This window comes from Camelus ferus, chromosome 20, assembly GCF_009834535.1.
Source record: "Camelus ferus isolate YT-003-E chromosome 20, BCGSAC_Cfer_1.0, whole genome shotgun sequence".
Taxonomy (NCBI): Eukaryota; Metazoa; Chordata; class Mammalia; order Artiodactyla; family Camelidae; genus Camelus; species Camelus ferus.
The window spans coordinates 30,810,552-30,827,859 of record NC_045715.1 but is presented as its reverse complement, the minus strand read 5'-3'; the positions used below and the strand labels follow the sequence as shown (position 1 = coordinate 30,827,859).

Below are 17,308 nucleotides of genomic sequence, written 5' to 3'. Positions count from 1 at the left end.
TATTAAATTTTTTTACATTAAAAAAACTTGAACTGTGGAACATATATTAATAAGGAAAGAATTACTAAGCATATGATACCTAAGCACCATAATTCATCTTAGAGTCAGCCTTGAAATTTGAAAGTTTTTCCATTTTCAACTTTTGTTTGTAAACTTTTATAAACTCAGCCTTCAAGTTTCCCTCTCAGCAGAGATCTGGCAAAAATATTTCCTTTCAGAGCATAACACTCTATAGAATATTTCCTACTGTCAGAGTTAAAAATTTAAAAACTGGAAGAAAAATAGTCAGAAAGTTGCTTTGCACTTGTCCCCCCAAAAACGAGGGTGTCTTATATCTAAATAAAATAAATTTAAACAATCCATCAGTAATTTTTATTATGTATGTATGAAAGGAAAAATAAACTAGTTTAAATTCATTCACTTCACCTGTGAAATCACTGTATTATGTGAAAAACCTATGTGGCTTTGATCATTTTAATACAAGTTGCTCAATTTTCTTTTCTTCTCAGTGAGAGAGTATGCAGTTTGGAGCCATTGAAAGAAAAGAAACTTTCAAAAGGTTTATGTTGGAGTGGAGACATGGTCTCTTTCCTCTGAACTCCCTTCCAGGAGCAGAGAAACAGGACTACATGCGAACTATATTTCTTTTCAGCACATTTTAGAAGAGAGGGTAGAGGTGCAGAATGGGATGTGTACTGGTACTTCTTTTTAACTAACTCCCTATAATGTCTTGAACAAGGGCTCTAGACCAACATGTCCTATGGCCTCACAGGAATAAAATAAAATAAGAGAAAGAAAATAAAAAACAGTTCACAAAATGGGAGCAAATATTTGTAAATCATATATCTGATAAGTCTCTAGAAGCCAGAATATACAGAGAAGTCTTACAACTCAACAGCAAAACAACCAAAAAGGCAAAACAACCCTTTTTAAAAATACGCAAAAAATCATGATAGACATTTCTCCAAAGAAGAAATGCAAATGGCCAATAAGCACATGAAAAGATGCTCAACATCATTAGCCAATGGAGAACTGCAAATCAAAACACAATGAGATTGCTTCCTACCTGCTACAATGGCTATAATAAAAAAGATGGACAACAACATTGTAAGCGTTGTAGAAGGTATGGGGAGATTGAAATATTGATAGTGGGAATGTAAAATAATGTAGCCAATGTGGACAACAGTTTGGCAGTTTCCTAAAAAGTTAAACATAAAACTACCACAAAACACAGCAATTACACTCAAGAGAAAAGAAGACATATGTTCACACAAAAACTTGAACACAGATATTCATAGCAGCACTGTTCATAACAGCCAAAATGTGGCTATATGATCAAATGTTCATAATAGTCAAAAGTCTATTGACTGCTGGAAAGAAGAAATAAAGTGGTATATCCATTCAGTGGAATATTATTCAGTCATAAAAAAGGAATGAAGTAATGATACATGCCTCAGCGTGGAGGAACATTGAAAACATTATGCTAAGTGAAAGAAGCCAGACACAAAAGATCACATGTTGCATGATTCTTTTTATATGAAATGTCCAGAATCCAGAAAAAAAAAAAGTATATTAGTGGTTGCCAGGGGCTGGTGGGAGTAAAGGAAAGGGACTACTAACAAGTGGTATTTCTTTACAGAGTTATAAAAATGTTCTGGAATTAGGTAGTGGTGATCACAACACAATATTGTGAATACACTAAAAAAAAAAAAACACTGAATTGTACACTTTAGAAGGGTGAATTTTATGTAATGGGAATGTCTCAAATTTTAAAATAATTAATTAATTAAAGAAAAAATGAATGAGTGGGACTAGAAACCTGTTGAGGGGAAGGAGCTATAGCACTTCAACAGGGAAATTATTCCTGAGAGAAACCGGTGCATACGTGCTCCAGGACAATCTATGAATATTCATAGCCACATTAGAAACATCAACAGTAAAAGGGTAAGCATATGGTGGAATATTTATGCCATAGAACAATCTATGGTGAAAATGAATAGACAACAGCTACACACAATATCATGGCTGAATCTTGGGAAACTAATACTGAACTAAAACAACAAATTGCTTAAGTATAAAGACAAGCAGGAGACTGATCATATCAACACTCTTCATAATAACCAGAAAGGAAACTACAAAACCGACATCGACAGTAGGATGGATAAATAAATTGTGACGTAGTGACATAGTGGAATATGATGAGCAATGAGAGTGAATTAAGTTCATCTACATGTAACAATATGGATGAATCTCATAAAAAATAATATTGAATGGAGAAGCCGGAAGTGACAGAGTTCATGCTGTATATTTCTCTTTGCTGAAAACTCAAAAACAGGAAAAACTAATCTACAAAGTTAGAAGTCAGGGTAACACTTTCCCAAAGCAGAAAGGAGGTTAGTGACTGTAAGGTGGCGGACAGGTTTTTGGGATGCTGATAACACTCTGTTTCTCTACCTCAGTGCAGGTTAAACAGATACATTCACTTGCAGAATATGAATAAAACATACATATGTAACTTGATGAGATGAACAACAGTTCACATTTAGTTGTCAAATAAATGTTATAGACATTAGTTTAGAGGTAGAAAAAATAGCAGTGGCCTCTATGCACATAAGCAAAGTCTTAAGAATTAATGTTATTAAGTCGTTGCAGACTTTATTATGTAGGTAGAGAGAAAAGCATTCTAAATGGATTAATCACATGAACAAAAAGCGCTATCTAAATGAATTAACATTCTTTGAAATCAGTTCAGCTCCCTGAATCAGACTACAAAAAGAAATTGTAGAGCCTCTCTTAAGGGAAATTTTTTCAGTAACCTAGATCAGCTTCAGTACGGATCTGCCAAGGGGCAGGGGGATAAACCAGATGACCTTTTGAAATCTTTTCTAAGTTTGCTACTTCTTAAAGTTATAACTCATTAGCCTTCCTGATCTTAAAATATATTAATGAAGAGAGTATTAAAATCTAACTTTCAAAATGCGATGTTCTGATTCTGGAATGCCAAGAATCTTTCTCTTGCTAAAATATGAATTTCACATCCTTTTCTTTTTGTTAAACTGTGAATAACCAATCAGGTTGGTCTGTTACGTTGATGTCTAGTATGTTGTTGACAGATAGCCTAAGAATTGTAAATTGTGTTCAGCTGCATGGATACTGTTAAGAATGAATTAAGAGATGTCCCTGGACAACAGCACTGTCAAAAAGGATGGATAGCTCAAGTGGTAGAGCACGTGCTTAGCATGAAGAAGATCTCAGAGACAGTCTCAAGAATGTGTGTCCTTTACACTTGCATTTCTTTATGCCTGGAGTACTTTCCTCCAGGGCGTCTCTGTGGTTCACCCCCTTATCCTTTGAATATCACCTTCTCAGTGAGGTCTCTCTAGACTGTGTGTGAAATAGCAATTCTCCACCCTCAACTGGCTCCCTTATGTCCCTTCTCCTGTGTTACTTTTATCTGTTTCTCTAATAGTTCACCATTTGGTATGCTTACTTGTTTATTTACTTATAATCTGTGTTCCCTCTTCCCCCAACTCACACATTTATGACAAAGTCAGCTCCATGAGCGCATCTCTGTTTTGTTTACTGCTAAACCCACAGCATTTGGAACACTGCCTCATGCGCAGTAGGCACCCAACAGATACTAGTTTGAATCCAAATAAAGGAAGAGGGGGTGATCAAATGTGGCAGCAATGTTCTGGTTCCTCGAATAGATTACATCTAATACTGGCCTGCTAGATTAAACCCACCCCTATCAATTATAAGGAAAATCAGAATAATTAAGTATGGAGGAAAACAGCCTATACCCACTGCCAACCTGCTGAAGAAAAACAAAAGAAATCCTTAAATCCTTAAATCCTACTTTTGTGTTAATGACACAGTTAGTACAATGAACTTGGATCCTTGAAAGTGTTTTATGATCCTAAGAAGAAAAATGTCCTGTGAGTGTGGGTTACTTTTTAAAACCGCATAGGTCTGCCAAAATGTTTTGCAGAAATTGTGGTAAAGATACTTAAAAAAATAATCTATGTTTATGCCTTTCCAAAAAAGGACTCTTAAATAGATATTTAAGTATTAATTGTTATAGTCAAGGTTTTTAAAACATGCTCTATATAACTGGTTATTATCTTTTGACATTTTATAAGAAGCTTTATAATTACTAAAATATTCCCTGAGAAATATATAAAATATGAATATGTATTTAACCAACTTTGGTGAAACCATTTCAAGGCTCTTTAAAATCTTTCTTATGTTTAAATGTTGGTTTCAAATGACTTGCCCTGGAAAGGCATCCTGATATTGACTGATCTTTCATAATTCACCTTGTGGTGTAAGATTTTTGCAACTCCAAGATCAATAAGAGGCAATTTGCAAAATTTGCCAGTTGCTGAGGGAACAATTATTTTAAAATTCCCATTTATATTACCTTCAGCTACAGAAGCAGATAAATTAAAAGAGGATAAGGGATACTTAAATTGTTTTCACTTTAACCAATACCCTCCTTGCATTATTTAATGTATATCTCATAGTGTTATAAAATGTTGAACCAGACAGACATTTCTGATGCTCCAGAAGTAACTACTAAAACCCAAGGCACTAGGATCTAAAGCTGAAGATGAAGAGAAGTTACAGATGAACATTACCACTGTTTGGACTGACAAGGATGCATGCATTTTGTTTGTGCCAAATGGAATCTGCAGAAAGTTGCCATACCATCTGGGCAGTAGCTCATTTAAGAGGGCTGCCACTAGTCTTGGAAATGGGAACCGGAGAAGGAAAGCCATTGGAAGAGGATGAGCTGCCCCAGTAGGAAAATGTACTGGCTTTTGAATTCCTGTTGCTCATTAGCCAGAAAGGCAGGGACCCCCACCAGTCAGTCACATAAACAGGTTCTGCCTTCTTTCTATTATCCAATTGTTCAATTGCTGGTTATAGTTTTTAAAAGACCACAGTATCCAATTTAACTCTTATGGCAATCCTGTGAGGTAGGTTTTTGTTTGTTTGTTTGTTTTAAGTCATACCTCTTTTTCAGATTAGGAAACTTGGAAATGGACTCAGAGAAGTTATACAAGGCCAAGGTCACACAATTAGTGAGAGCCAGGACTTAAACCAGCTTCTTTAGGCTTCATGTACTGTTATTTAATGTTCAGTATCTCTTTTGGACAAGGCATTGTTAAATGCATTAAAGAGAGTATAAATATATATATATATAAGATGATTCTTGCTCTTAAAGAATCCTTCAGGAGGTCACCGTTTAGGAGAAGATCTTAAGCAGCTTGGGTGAGATGACAATAAAAGTATGACGAGTAGGAGATAATGCAACAAAGAAAGTTAAACTGCTTTCCACTAGAAATAAACAGAAATCTTGGCAGGGTTTCCCTGTTGTAGAGACATCCAAAATGGAAGAGAGAGCAGGATGAAGGGCTGAGTGACTTGGCAGAGAGAAGGGAGGGATTTTTTTGGTTTTGTTTTTTGTTTTTCCCAATATGTTATTAAGAAAAATTTTAAACAGCAAAGTTGAATTTTTACAGCAAGCGCCTGTTGACTTACCCACCTATAGTCTCCATTAATATTTTATTACAGTTGTTTTATCTGTACATCTATCATCCCTCTATCTTTCCAGCAACTCATCTTTCTTAAAAAAAAAAAAATGAATTTCAGAGTAAATTGCAGACATCAGTACCGCTGCAGGCATTTTTGAAACAGGGATGTATTGTACTCTATTTTAAGTTATCTTTGTCGCTGCGCTGCAATTTTTCATGTCTCCTTACCTTCAGCAAAGCTCACTCTACACAAAGAGGCCTTGTAAGAATGGTGTTTTTAAATAATAGAAGTCAAGGAAAGTGGCTGAGTTCCAAGTGTAAATAGATGTAGAAACTGAGATAAAAGAATATACAAGACAGAGGGGAGAAGCCAAATTTAGTCGAATCAGGAAGTCAGAATTAGAGGTGAGCACAAGACTATAAACTCCCTGGACTGTGGAGGAGTCTTGCGGAGAGCATCCAATTTTGCCCAAGGTGGAAGGAGGGATCTGAGGCCGTCTTACCCAGATCCTTTAAAGGCCAGGCAAACACCTGTTAGAAGGAGATTACCGCCTCTTTCTCAGTTACCATTTACTAGAACTAAACCTGTTCTATCGCTGGAAGCAACACCTGTGGTTGGAAGAAAGGGGCAAGAAAGAGAGGAAAGAAAACTGACTTATACACTAAGACCCAGTCTCGGCCGCCACTTCTCCCCTGTTTTCCCCAACCCCCCCGCACCTCTGTTATTTTCAAGTCACGTGAGAGTCACACAAACATTGGATTAAATGCAAGCTCTTTATTTACTTGTTGTGTGCCTTGAGAAAATTATATATCCACCTTGAGCGTCAATTTCCTTTCGTCTAAAATGGGGCCAATAATACCTACTTTCCTAGGTCATTGTAAGCGTTAGAGATAAAGGTGCGTTAGAGCGCACACCACATGGCAGGCACTCCATAAAAGACAGCTCTGGTTGTTACAAGGCGGTGAGCCCTAAAGCAGGGCTCCAGCGACAAACTGGTATTAAGGTTAGAAGAGCTTTTTTGAGGGACTGCCTGATTTCAAGATAAAGATTTAAGGTGACTTAGAAAAGAAAGTGTTCTATCTAGGCCTGGAGAATGATGCTAGATTGGGGTAAAGTAATACTTGCAAAAATTTACGGATAAGTCATAAAGACACCATATTGTATCCAGTTGCCAATATCTTTAAAACTTTGCTGTTCACGTATCTTTTGTCTTATTTATTTTTAATTTTGGGGGGGAGGGGAAGTAATTAGGCTTACTTATTTAATTTATTTTTAGAGGAGGCCCTGGGGATCACATATCATGTTTTGAATATTTATGCGTGGTTATATTCAAAACCACTGCCCCAAACACTGCAGAGACAGATGAATACAGACCATCATAGTTTGCTTACCAGGAACAGAAGCCACTGGTGGAACCTGACTGGACACTTAGAGGGTAATTGACTAATTGCTGCAGTGATAGCTTAAGAGATGAAGCCTCCTTGGAGCCCAGCCTTTGGGGGGCCCCTCCGCGTTCCTGACTTTTACATCCAAGAGTCCTACTAGGTTCTCAGGGCGAAGATCAGAGAGATATAGCCTGCAACTTCCTGCAGGAAGGATGGGAAAAGCAGTCATTTTGAAACAAACACAGAGCACTCTGTTCTGATTAACTCTGTTCTGCCTTTGCTGGCCCTCAACAGAGACTATTTTGCCAGAGCCTAACTAACCCGAGGGAAGGGAAATACCTAATTCCAGCCCCCTCTAGCCGTCTACCTGGGGGAAAGAGAAATACCCAGTTCCAGGATCCACTGCCTTCCTTCTTACTTAAGGATGGGTAGGTAGGGGAGTGGGGAGGAAAAGATGAGACGTACTTGAGATGGCCACAGTCCAGGGACACAGTTTCCCTGAAAACCTGAAACTTAATCATAGGCTTATAGAACACTCCCCCTGCCCCATACTTTCCCAGCATGCCAATCAGCTTCCCGTATAAAAACAAACAATTATAGCTGAAAGACCTGGAAGCCTCAGATCCTACTTAAGAAGGAATCTCTCAGGGAGACAAAAATAAGGAGACTAGAGGAGATTTCGCCTCTAACACCATGGCTATAGCAGTAGTAAACACAACCTAACTCCTAGCCCAGATAAACAAAACCTCACATTGAAGGCCTATCTACCTCACTTACTTTTACCTAATACATCATGTCTGGCTTTCAACAAAAAATTGCAAGGAGTGCCAAAAAGGCTAAAAATCCAATCTGAAGAGACAAAGCAAGGAGCAGAACCGGACTAAGATATGGCAGAGTTTTGGGAATGATCCGACTGGGAATTTAAAATAACTATGATTACTATGCTAAGGGCAACAGTGGAAAAAGTGGACTGCAAAGCAGATGGATAATGTAAGCAGGAAGATGGAAATGCTAAGAAAGAATAAAAAAGAAATGATTAAAAAAAACCAACAACACTGTAACCAAAATGAAAAATGCTTTTGATGGGCTCATCAGCAGAAATGACACAAAGAACCAGTGAGCTTGAAAATATGTCAGTAGAAACCTCCAAAACTGAAAAACAGAAAAAAGAATGAAAAAATCAGGACAGGCTATTCAAGAACTGGGGGACAATTAGAAAAGGTGTAACATAATTGTAATGGGAATACCAGAAAAAGAGGAAAGACAGAGAGGGACAAAAGAATTATTTGAATAATGGCCGCACATTTTCCAAAATTGATGACAGACACCAAACCACAGACCAGGAATCTCAGAGAACACCAAGCAGAATAAGCGCCAAAAGAAAAAAAAAAAAAATCTACACTTAGGACTATGGTATTCAAACTGCAGACTATCAGAGAGATTGGAGCATGGATCCAAAGTGTAAAGGGTTTTTTGCTTTGTTTTTTCTAATTAATATCACAACTCCTTGGTCTGCCTTTTTCTTCAGACTCCCCCCCCCCCCCATCTAAAGTCTCTTCTGTCTGGGAAAAATGTACAGCCTAATTACTTTCCCCTTTAATAAGGAAAGTTTATTTAAACACAAGTAGCAAAAAATAAAATGTTCTGTTAGCTTTATCTCTCCAAATGAACCGCAGATTTCTTGAAGACAGGGATTATATCTTACACAATTCTGAATCCCTTAGAGTATGTAGTACTGTTTCTACTATTAAAGCAAATGACATGCCTGCTGTTTTAACTGATTGGAAGCAACTGTAAAAGCCTAATTACACTGGAACCTGCAGGTTAGGAGTGGAACCTGGTGAAGAGATGTCACTAACCAGGCGGATTAAATGGTTCTGAAGTCTTCTTTAAATATTTAGAAATAAAACTCATCCCCTCTATGACCCCATAGTATGTTGCACCTGTATAAGACCCACAGTGATTTGTTGACAAGTCCATTTCTCCTGTTCAAGTGTAAGCTCTGCTAGGACAGGGACCACGTCTTTCTTCCTCTTTTAATTGTGAGAGGCACTTAATTCATATTTGGTAAATAAAAAGTTGAGAGATACCTGATCAGAGGAAGGGGAATCTAAAGCCATTCTATAGTAATAAGTTATGCATTTAATAGAAGTACCCGAATGTTCTATTTCAGAGGAATTTTGAAGGTGCTTTTCCCGGAGAAGACATATGTTACTTTGCCCCGCAAACTCAGTCTTCTTGGGAGCCTGGATTCCACTCAACTCCCTTCTTCTACCCGATTTCCCCCATTTATTTATTTTATGGAGGTACTGGGGATTGAACCCAGGACCTTGTGCATGCCAGGCATGTGCTCTACCACTGAGCTATATCTTCCCCCTACCCAATGACTTCTGTATTTCTGTTTCTATTGGCTCCTCTCTTTTTTCCTGATCTAGTGTCCTTTTCGTGGTGGGGGAGGGGAACTCAACAACAACACAATAAAACTCTTTCCATTGGTGCCCTTCCCGCCTTCCATCTTGTTTCCTTCCTTCCTTTACCTGCTAAACTTCTCAAACGTGCGATTGTTCAATACATTCAGACTGACAACCCACCACGCCATCAAGACTGGTTATATTAAGGTTAAAGAATTTCTGATTGAACTCAGAAGTCCTGTCTCAGTTTCTCATCTATTTTAAGTTCCCCATGCTTTAAAATATTTTCATAAAGCAAATGATCCTTTTATGAAGTGAATAAGCACATGCTAATTTATCTGTTTCCTGTAGTTGTTCAGAAACAAGGCAGGTTTCCAGGTTGGGGTGCTGCCAAGGAGGGCTGTCTTAGTCTTTTACAGTAGACTTGGAGTTTGGGGTTTGGCTCCCCAAGCCTTACCAGGCAACATTATCGCTGTTCCAGAGCTGACACACCCTAATTCATAAGAGACCCAGCACACAAACTAAAATGCTGAGTTGGGTGGAATGAACTGTCCTGTCAGCCAGATCATCATACTATTTGGAAAGCTCCACGGAAGCCAAAATCTCTAAAAACTGCTGATCACAACAGAATCAGGGTAAGAGGAGTGAGGTACCTAGTCTGAATTCTTGAATGATACTAGGACTCCGAGAGTCTGGTTCATTTATCTTTGCCCACTTCATCTCTACAATATAGAAATGTGCTATGCTAATTTGTTCCAATTCTGCTTTTTCTGTCCCTTGTAACTAACTAACCTCTCTTCTTATTTACAAGTTATTTTAATCAGGTTATAATGAAGGCTTGTTGTCTTGGATCTATATCCCTTTTGTGATTCATCTTTTGTTTATTGTACAAATTAACTTTCAGACATTGGTCTTATCTGAAATCGGAGATATCTCACTGTCATCTGCTATGTGCACCTGTAGATTGTAAATATGCATTTCCACATATTATATTTCTTAAAGCAAGGCATACCTAGATAAGTCAGCCTGATCACCCACCTACCTATTTGGCTGTAAAATAAGACTTTAAGATTCTTCTAGACTGTGACTGTTGGCTTTTCTTGTTTAAGGTATTCTTTACCCCAGATCCTGAAAGCAGTTCCAAGTTAGGTTCCAAAGATTTGAGCAAAGGAAATATTGGTGGAACAATGGTAGCAGAAAATGACTATATTTTTGTTATGTCATAAAAATCACTGTCACAAAGATGCATCCAATTATAGAGAAACTACTGAACTAAGCATGGCTGGCTAACTTCAAGTTTCATTAATTTGTTCACTTATTTTGTAATCTCTTAGCACTTTTTGCAAGATAAGCAGTTGCAAGAGCCAAAAGTTTAAGAAAAATTTATGGGAGAATAACTTAAAATTGAGAAAATTCAACTCATAAATTTTCTCCCAAATGAATTGGGAAGTGACCACTATTATTTAGTTAGAATGGGGTGATAGTAATGCAGGAGCATAATTGGAGAACTGCTACTGTACAGTGAGTTACTGAATACTTCGGATGGAATGAATGACAATTTCATTATTTCTATTATGAATGTAGAAATTGAGTAGAGGGTTAACTGTTTTACAGTATTTTTTTTTTACAGTATTTGCTTTGTAAAACTTCGAAGAAAGGATTCTCTTGGTTCAGAGTTTTTAATCTTGTATGACTTCCATTTCCAGAAGAAACCAGCAGAGCTTTTTCTAAAAAAAAAATCCTTAAGGATATTGTTCTGAATAAATATATTTCACAATGCTATAAAAATTATTACTAAAAAATGACTAGAATGTGGTCGAGTAGCATAGTTCATGCTTGCTAGTTGAGGGAAGTTACAAGTTCTGTAGAAGTTGTTCTCAAGTATTAGGGAAACTCAAAATCCCTTGGAGGTCTTGTTAAAGCAGATTGTTGAATTTCTGATTCTGCAGGTATAGAGTGGGGTCCACATTTGCATTTCTAACAAGATGTACCAGATTTTAGGACCACTGCTCTATACCCTTGGCTATCTTCCATTTAACACACTTGTGGTTGTCTCTTTCCCATTCTCCACAGTGGTTCAACCAAACTTTATCTCCTCATATCCATGTTACCCCACTTTTCAGCATCCCTGCTTTCCTACATTTCAGGGAAAATTGGGATCATTGGGTATGAACTGTCTCAAGTTCTTATTCTTTTCTTCCAGTTAATCCTTTTCCATTTTAAGGTTCATCCCTCTTCTGGACTCTTGATAAAAAGACTCCCAGTTTCTTCCAGATTCTAATTCCATCTCTGTGTCCTAGAGATTCTGTCATTAGCCCTCTTCTATATCAGGGATTCAACCTCTTTACCAGCTTCTTCTCCAAAGCTTGAAAACAAGCTCAAGGTCTTGATCATGAGAAAAAAATCTATCCTGTGACCTTGAATATTTTTCTCTAGCTACTCTCCTTCTTCATAGGCCAAGTTCTTGGAAAGAATAACACTTGATTGCTCAACTTCCTGATCTATTCTTCCTTTTTCAAGTCACTACAACCAAGTTTCTAATCCTACCACTCCGTGGACTTTGCTTTGCTAACAGTCATTTTGAACCCACTATATCCAATTAACTCTAATTCTCATTTTAGTACCTTTAATCTCTCTTTGAAACTCCCTGCTCTCCTGGTTTCCATGACATCACTACCTACTCAGTGCCCTCCTACTGAATGTGGGTGTCTAGAATCCAATATTTGACTCACTCCTCTTTGTTCCATTAATGTTCTCTTGGGCATTTCATTGCCTCTCTTGGCTTCAGTTGTGCCTACAGATCATCGTGAGAATGTTTCCAGGCCAACCCTAGGAACAGGGCTAAAGTTCACATCTAAGTGATGTGTGTGGAATGCTGTATACTTTACGCTACTGGTTCCCAAATCTAAATGTCCATCTACTCTCTTAAACCAGACCTCATTCTGGCTTCTGTCTCTACCATTCTGTCTGAATAGCCCAGTTGGCTACTGGTTATAGCTACCTGAAATTTTGTACGATCACCTTAAACTCAACAGGACTAACCTGCCTCTCAGTAAGGTGAGAAAACTTGGAATCATCCTGTTTCCTCTCTCCTTTACTTCCATCCTCATATCTTACCAATTGGTTACTTGTCCTATAAATTCTACTTCCTTAGAATTTCTTCTTCCTGTCATCTTGTATCATTTCCTTATCCATTGACATAGCTCGAGCCCATATCCCCAATTCCAATCCTGAATTGTTAACTTCTTCCAATTTTTCACCCTTCCAACTTTTCTTGCATATTTCTGCCAACTTACTAACAGGCAAATTTAATCATATCATTATAAAACATATTTCCAAGTTTCCCCATTTCTTATTAGACAAAGTTCAAATTCCATAAAAGAATGCACAAGACTTTCTATGATCTGGCCCCAACAAAGTTTCTGGCTTCCCTTTTTACACCCCGTGATCGCATCATGCTGGCCAACTTCCAATTCCCTCTAACACACTGTGGCTTTACTCATATTACTCCCTCTACCTAAATGGTCCTTCCTCATTTTGTTCAACTATTATCCACTTTTCAAGACTGAGTTTCTGAGTCATCTTCTCCGTAATAATAAAGAAAAACAAGATGCATCAAGTGCTTATTAAGTGCCAGACACTTTACATAACATTCTCATGCAGTCCTTATAACAAAACTTTGAAGTTTATATCATCCTTGACTTATGGATGAGACAACTGAGGCTAGGAGAAGTCCAGTTTTACCTCTAAATTCTCTACTTTCTTTTCAGGTATTGATAGACACCCCCCCAAAAAAAACCCCACCCAAATCAAAAACAGTTTTTGTTTTCTTTGTACTTTTTTTTTTTTTTTTAATGAAGGGAATGTTTAGCTTTCCTCACATCAAAATACTCCTTGACATACATTAGACATGTCTAGATGGGTCTCTATTAGGTGAGTAGGATTGGAAATTAAATTATTATTAAAAGAATTACAAATACAAACTTTCCCTCATTTCTATAAGAACTTACTTATGATGCAAAAGCACTAAAGATAATATAAACACTGTACTTGAGGCAGGAAGCCCCATAAAAAGACCGGCAGGACCCCCAGGCAGGGCCACTACTCTCCTGCCAGCACCATCCCGTTCCCTGGCCCAGAGGCTCTATCTCACTTTTTGCCTCTGAAATGGCTTACTTACCCCTAAAATTCTATTGGTTCCCTGAGCTCACTCCTGATTGGTTATTTCCCTCACTCTTCCTTGATTATTTCCCTTACTCCTGATTGGCCCATTTCCCTAACTTCTGACTGGTCCATTTGTAGTACTTCATTTACATGGAGCTCACTCCTGATTGGTTATTTCTCTCCCTCCTGATTGGTCTATTTCTACAAAGCTTGTTCCTAGTTTGTCAACTTTTGTTATACTTTATTTGCATATGATGTTGCAAAGTGTAAACAGGCAGCATATAAAGGCCTGTGTAAACCTACAGACAGGCTCCAGAGCTTGGAGTGTTAACCCCTCTGGGCTCACTGGTATAATAAACCTGAGTTCTTCAACTCTCTGAGCGGCCTCTCGCAGGGATCCAGGTTGCTGTCACAACTGAGCTGTAACACCAAGCTATAACACTGAGCTGTAACACATTTTCCACAACATACTCATTACTTATTTATGCCTAAAACTGAATTCTGAATCTCTTACACCCACCCAGCATACTCCAAGCCTGGTCCTTTCCGAGTTAATGGCAAATTCACTTTTCCAGTTTCTCAGGACACTTTAGAGTCATCCCTGATTCCTCTCTTTCTCTATAACCCCAGATCCAACCTGTCAGTAGATCATATTGATTTTCAAACTAAATCCAGAATCCAACCATGTCTTATAACATCTAAGGTTAACAACTCTAGTACAAGCCACCATCACCTCCTGCCTGGGTTAGTGCCTGTGCCCCTGTAAACTATTGTCAACCCAGCAGCCAGAGTAATCATTGGAAACCCTAATCACAGCATGTCAATCCTTAGCTAATGGCCTCCCCTTCTCGGGCACATGGGCCTTCTACCATCTGGCCTCCTCATTCCTCTATGACCTCATGTTAGGCTATTTTCTTTCTGGGTCACTTTTTCAGCTAACATGGCCTCCTGGCCATTCCTGCAACTTACCAGGCCTGTTCCCACTTCAGGGCCTTGGCACAAGTTCTTCTCACTGTCTGGATTGCTCTTTATTTAGATATCTACTCTTACCTCCTTCACCTTCTTCAAGTCATTATTCAAATGCCGCTTTCTCAATGAGGCCTACCCTGCTTGCCCAAAATAAAAATCACAATTCTCCCACTCCTCTTGTGCTTTTTCTCATTCTATAACCCCACCCCTATTGTACCATTTTTAACCCGCTCCAACACTCATGGCCTTATAATAATTTAGGTATTTAGGTATTTATTTTGTTTACTGTCCAACTCCTTCTAGAATGTGAGCTTGACGGTGGCATGGATTTTTGTTTTGTTCAGTGCTGTATCTGCAGCTCCTAGAATAGTGTTAGCACATGGTAGGTCCATCATAAACTATTGTTGAATGAATGAAATAATTAGCACCCATCACTAACACTCAGCAAACAGACCTTATGTTCAAGGGGAGAAATGTCAAAGTTGTTCATTTCCTGTACAAGCGGTATTATATATTGGATTTTATGAAAATGGGAGCAACTAAATTTCCATGTCTAAATAGAGTTCATGGGCCCTGTGAAACCCTGATATTCTATGAATCCCTTCCCATTCTGAGTCTTAAAAACATGATCATTTTTCAGCAGCTAAGCACTAATTTTAAAAAAATCCTGGAGTGTTAAACCTGCAATGAGCTTGTATCCTAAGAGGATGGATTGTGTTATAGTTCCACAAGCTGCTCAGTACTGGAATTCATAACATTTTTTTCCCTCATCACTGTGTTGCTCTTCCTGCTTTGAAATATATGAATATAATTGGAAGGTATGGGAAGCCAATTTGATGACACTCTGAATAATGATGTGACACTCTCTTCCAGTGTATCAATAGATTTGATTAGTATATACCTTTTCATATTGGTCTTTCTTTTAAAATGCATAACATCAGTTGAACATCCAAGTTCATCTAAAGCAAGAGTCCTGCATATTCACATTACTTTTGGTAGCATAAATATGAATGTTGAAATTATTCTGTACACCTTTTAGATCCACACTTTGGTCATTCCTATTTCAAAGGAGCATAGAATTTTAGGGCTACAAGGTTTTATTTCATTTGGTTTGATGGCCTCATTTTACAGATATGAAAACTGAGGCTGCAGGATATCCAATGACTTGCCCAGATACCACAGAGCTGAATGATCTTTTTGATCAGAACACCTCATTCTAAAAATAAAACAAGGTACCTTTGAGATTGCAATTGAAAAACAGTTCTTAATATCAGGAAATTAATTGAATGTAGCAACGATTGCAATACGCAATTCTAAACAACATGCACTTCTACACAGTTTATTTCCATGGTGACTATATTAATATCAGAATAGCAAATATAGCAAAGGATAAAATAATTGATAAATAAGGAAAGAAAGTCTCCACAAGCATCCTAATAAATAAGAATCACAGGTCACAAAAGACTAAGAATTTGCAGGTCACCTGAAGTGATCTGCCCTCATGGCATCCACAGAAGAAACCACTTTATCATGAAGATGGTTCCATATTAGGCATGGCTTCTGCTATTATTTGGAAAATTGGGGCTTCTTTTATTACCTAATCTAGTCATCTTTTAAGATACCAAGAGACATTTTTACTTAGATATGCACACTTTCTGTTTGCACTAGTGAGTCTATATGAAGGTTATTACGCCAGAGGAATGTAAAAATTTACAGTAACAATGCTTCATTTTCCTTTAATGGCTTTGTCCGAGGGATAAAGAGATTTTTGTGGTGGGATGAATTCACTTGGTCTCCTGATGTGTTTTCTCCACATGCTTTGGAAATCACGTACTTTTCTGAGAGGTGGTAGTCATCTATGTCTTAATTTCAGCAGTAGTGTCATTGTTTTAGCTTTGTTATCATGGAGGTAACTTAGTAGCACTGATCATCTAGGATCTTTGATATTAACCTAATGGAAAATATTTTTGACCTTTTGTGTACAGGAGTGCTCTCAAACTACAGACAAAATTAGGACTAAATCAATTTTTTAAAATGGATTTTAACAGGTTCCAGGAGGTAGACTACTAGGATAACTCATGTGACTACAAAGCTAAGATCTCTGCCAACAGTGTAAGTCACAATTTTCTAAAACTGAGTTTTTGAGCTCCCTCTACCAGGGCTTTGTTTAACTGTTTCCTTTTTCCCTGGCATACTGTCATTAGCTCCTGTTGTGTGTAGTTATATGTAAGTTAGATGCCAGTGGCCTGAGAGTAAGATCTGGGTTCTGTTCTAAAAAAGTATGTCCAATCTGGCCTCCACATGATATAGATAAAACTGCTATGGCAACATTAACTGAACATAATTTTAATGTTGAAATGACTTCCTTTGGGTTATATCTTCTTAGATGTAATATTAATTTTCCTCTTAACTTTCTCCTATTTTCTCGGTCATGTACTTAAAAGGGCTTTTCAACTATTTGGCATAAATCAGTCTTCCTTCGTAAGAAATTATGACAATTCTCTCTCACTGGTACTTTCCCTTATACTCCACACTTTGCCCATCAATGAACTGAGCCCTGATTTACACGTTATGGTGAGCTTTTACATCCTAGACATATTTATTCTTTTGGAACTTTAATTATTTAGCAAATATTTAAGTGTTGGGGAGAGTAAAGAGAATGAAACGCAAAATTAACAGAAGACTCAACTATAACCCACAGAGGAAATAACCAAATAAATTACTATTTTAAACAATGTAAGCAAATAGGAGGAAGGAAGGGATTATTTCAGAACACAAATATTCATAGGCAAGAAAATAACTGAAGCACTAATGCTTTAAAAATACTTGATGAAGGTT

The 17,308-nt window shown here is 37.6% G+C and overlaps 1 protein-coding gene across 3 annotated transcripts in view; it reads right to left on the bottom strand.

The window, feature by feature from the left end:
* The window catches only part of RUNX2 (RUNX family transcription factor 2), a 222,535-nt gene that overhangs the window by 152,921 nt on the left and 52,306 nt on the right, over positions 1-17,308 (bottom strand). The window lies entirely within an intron of this gene.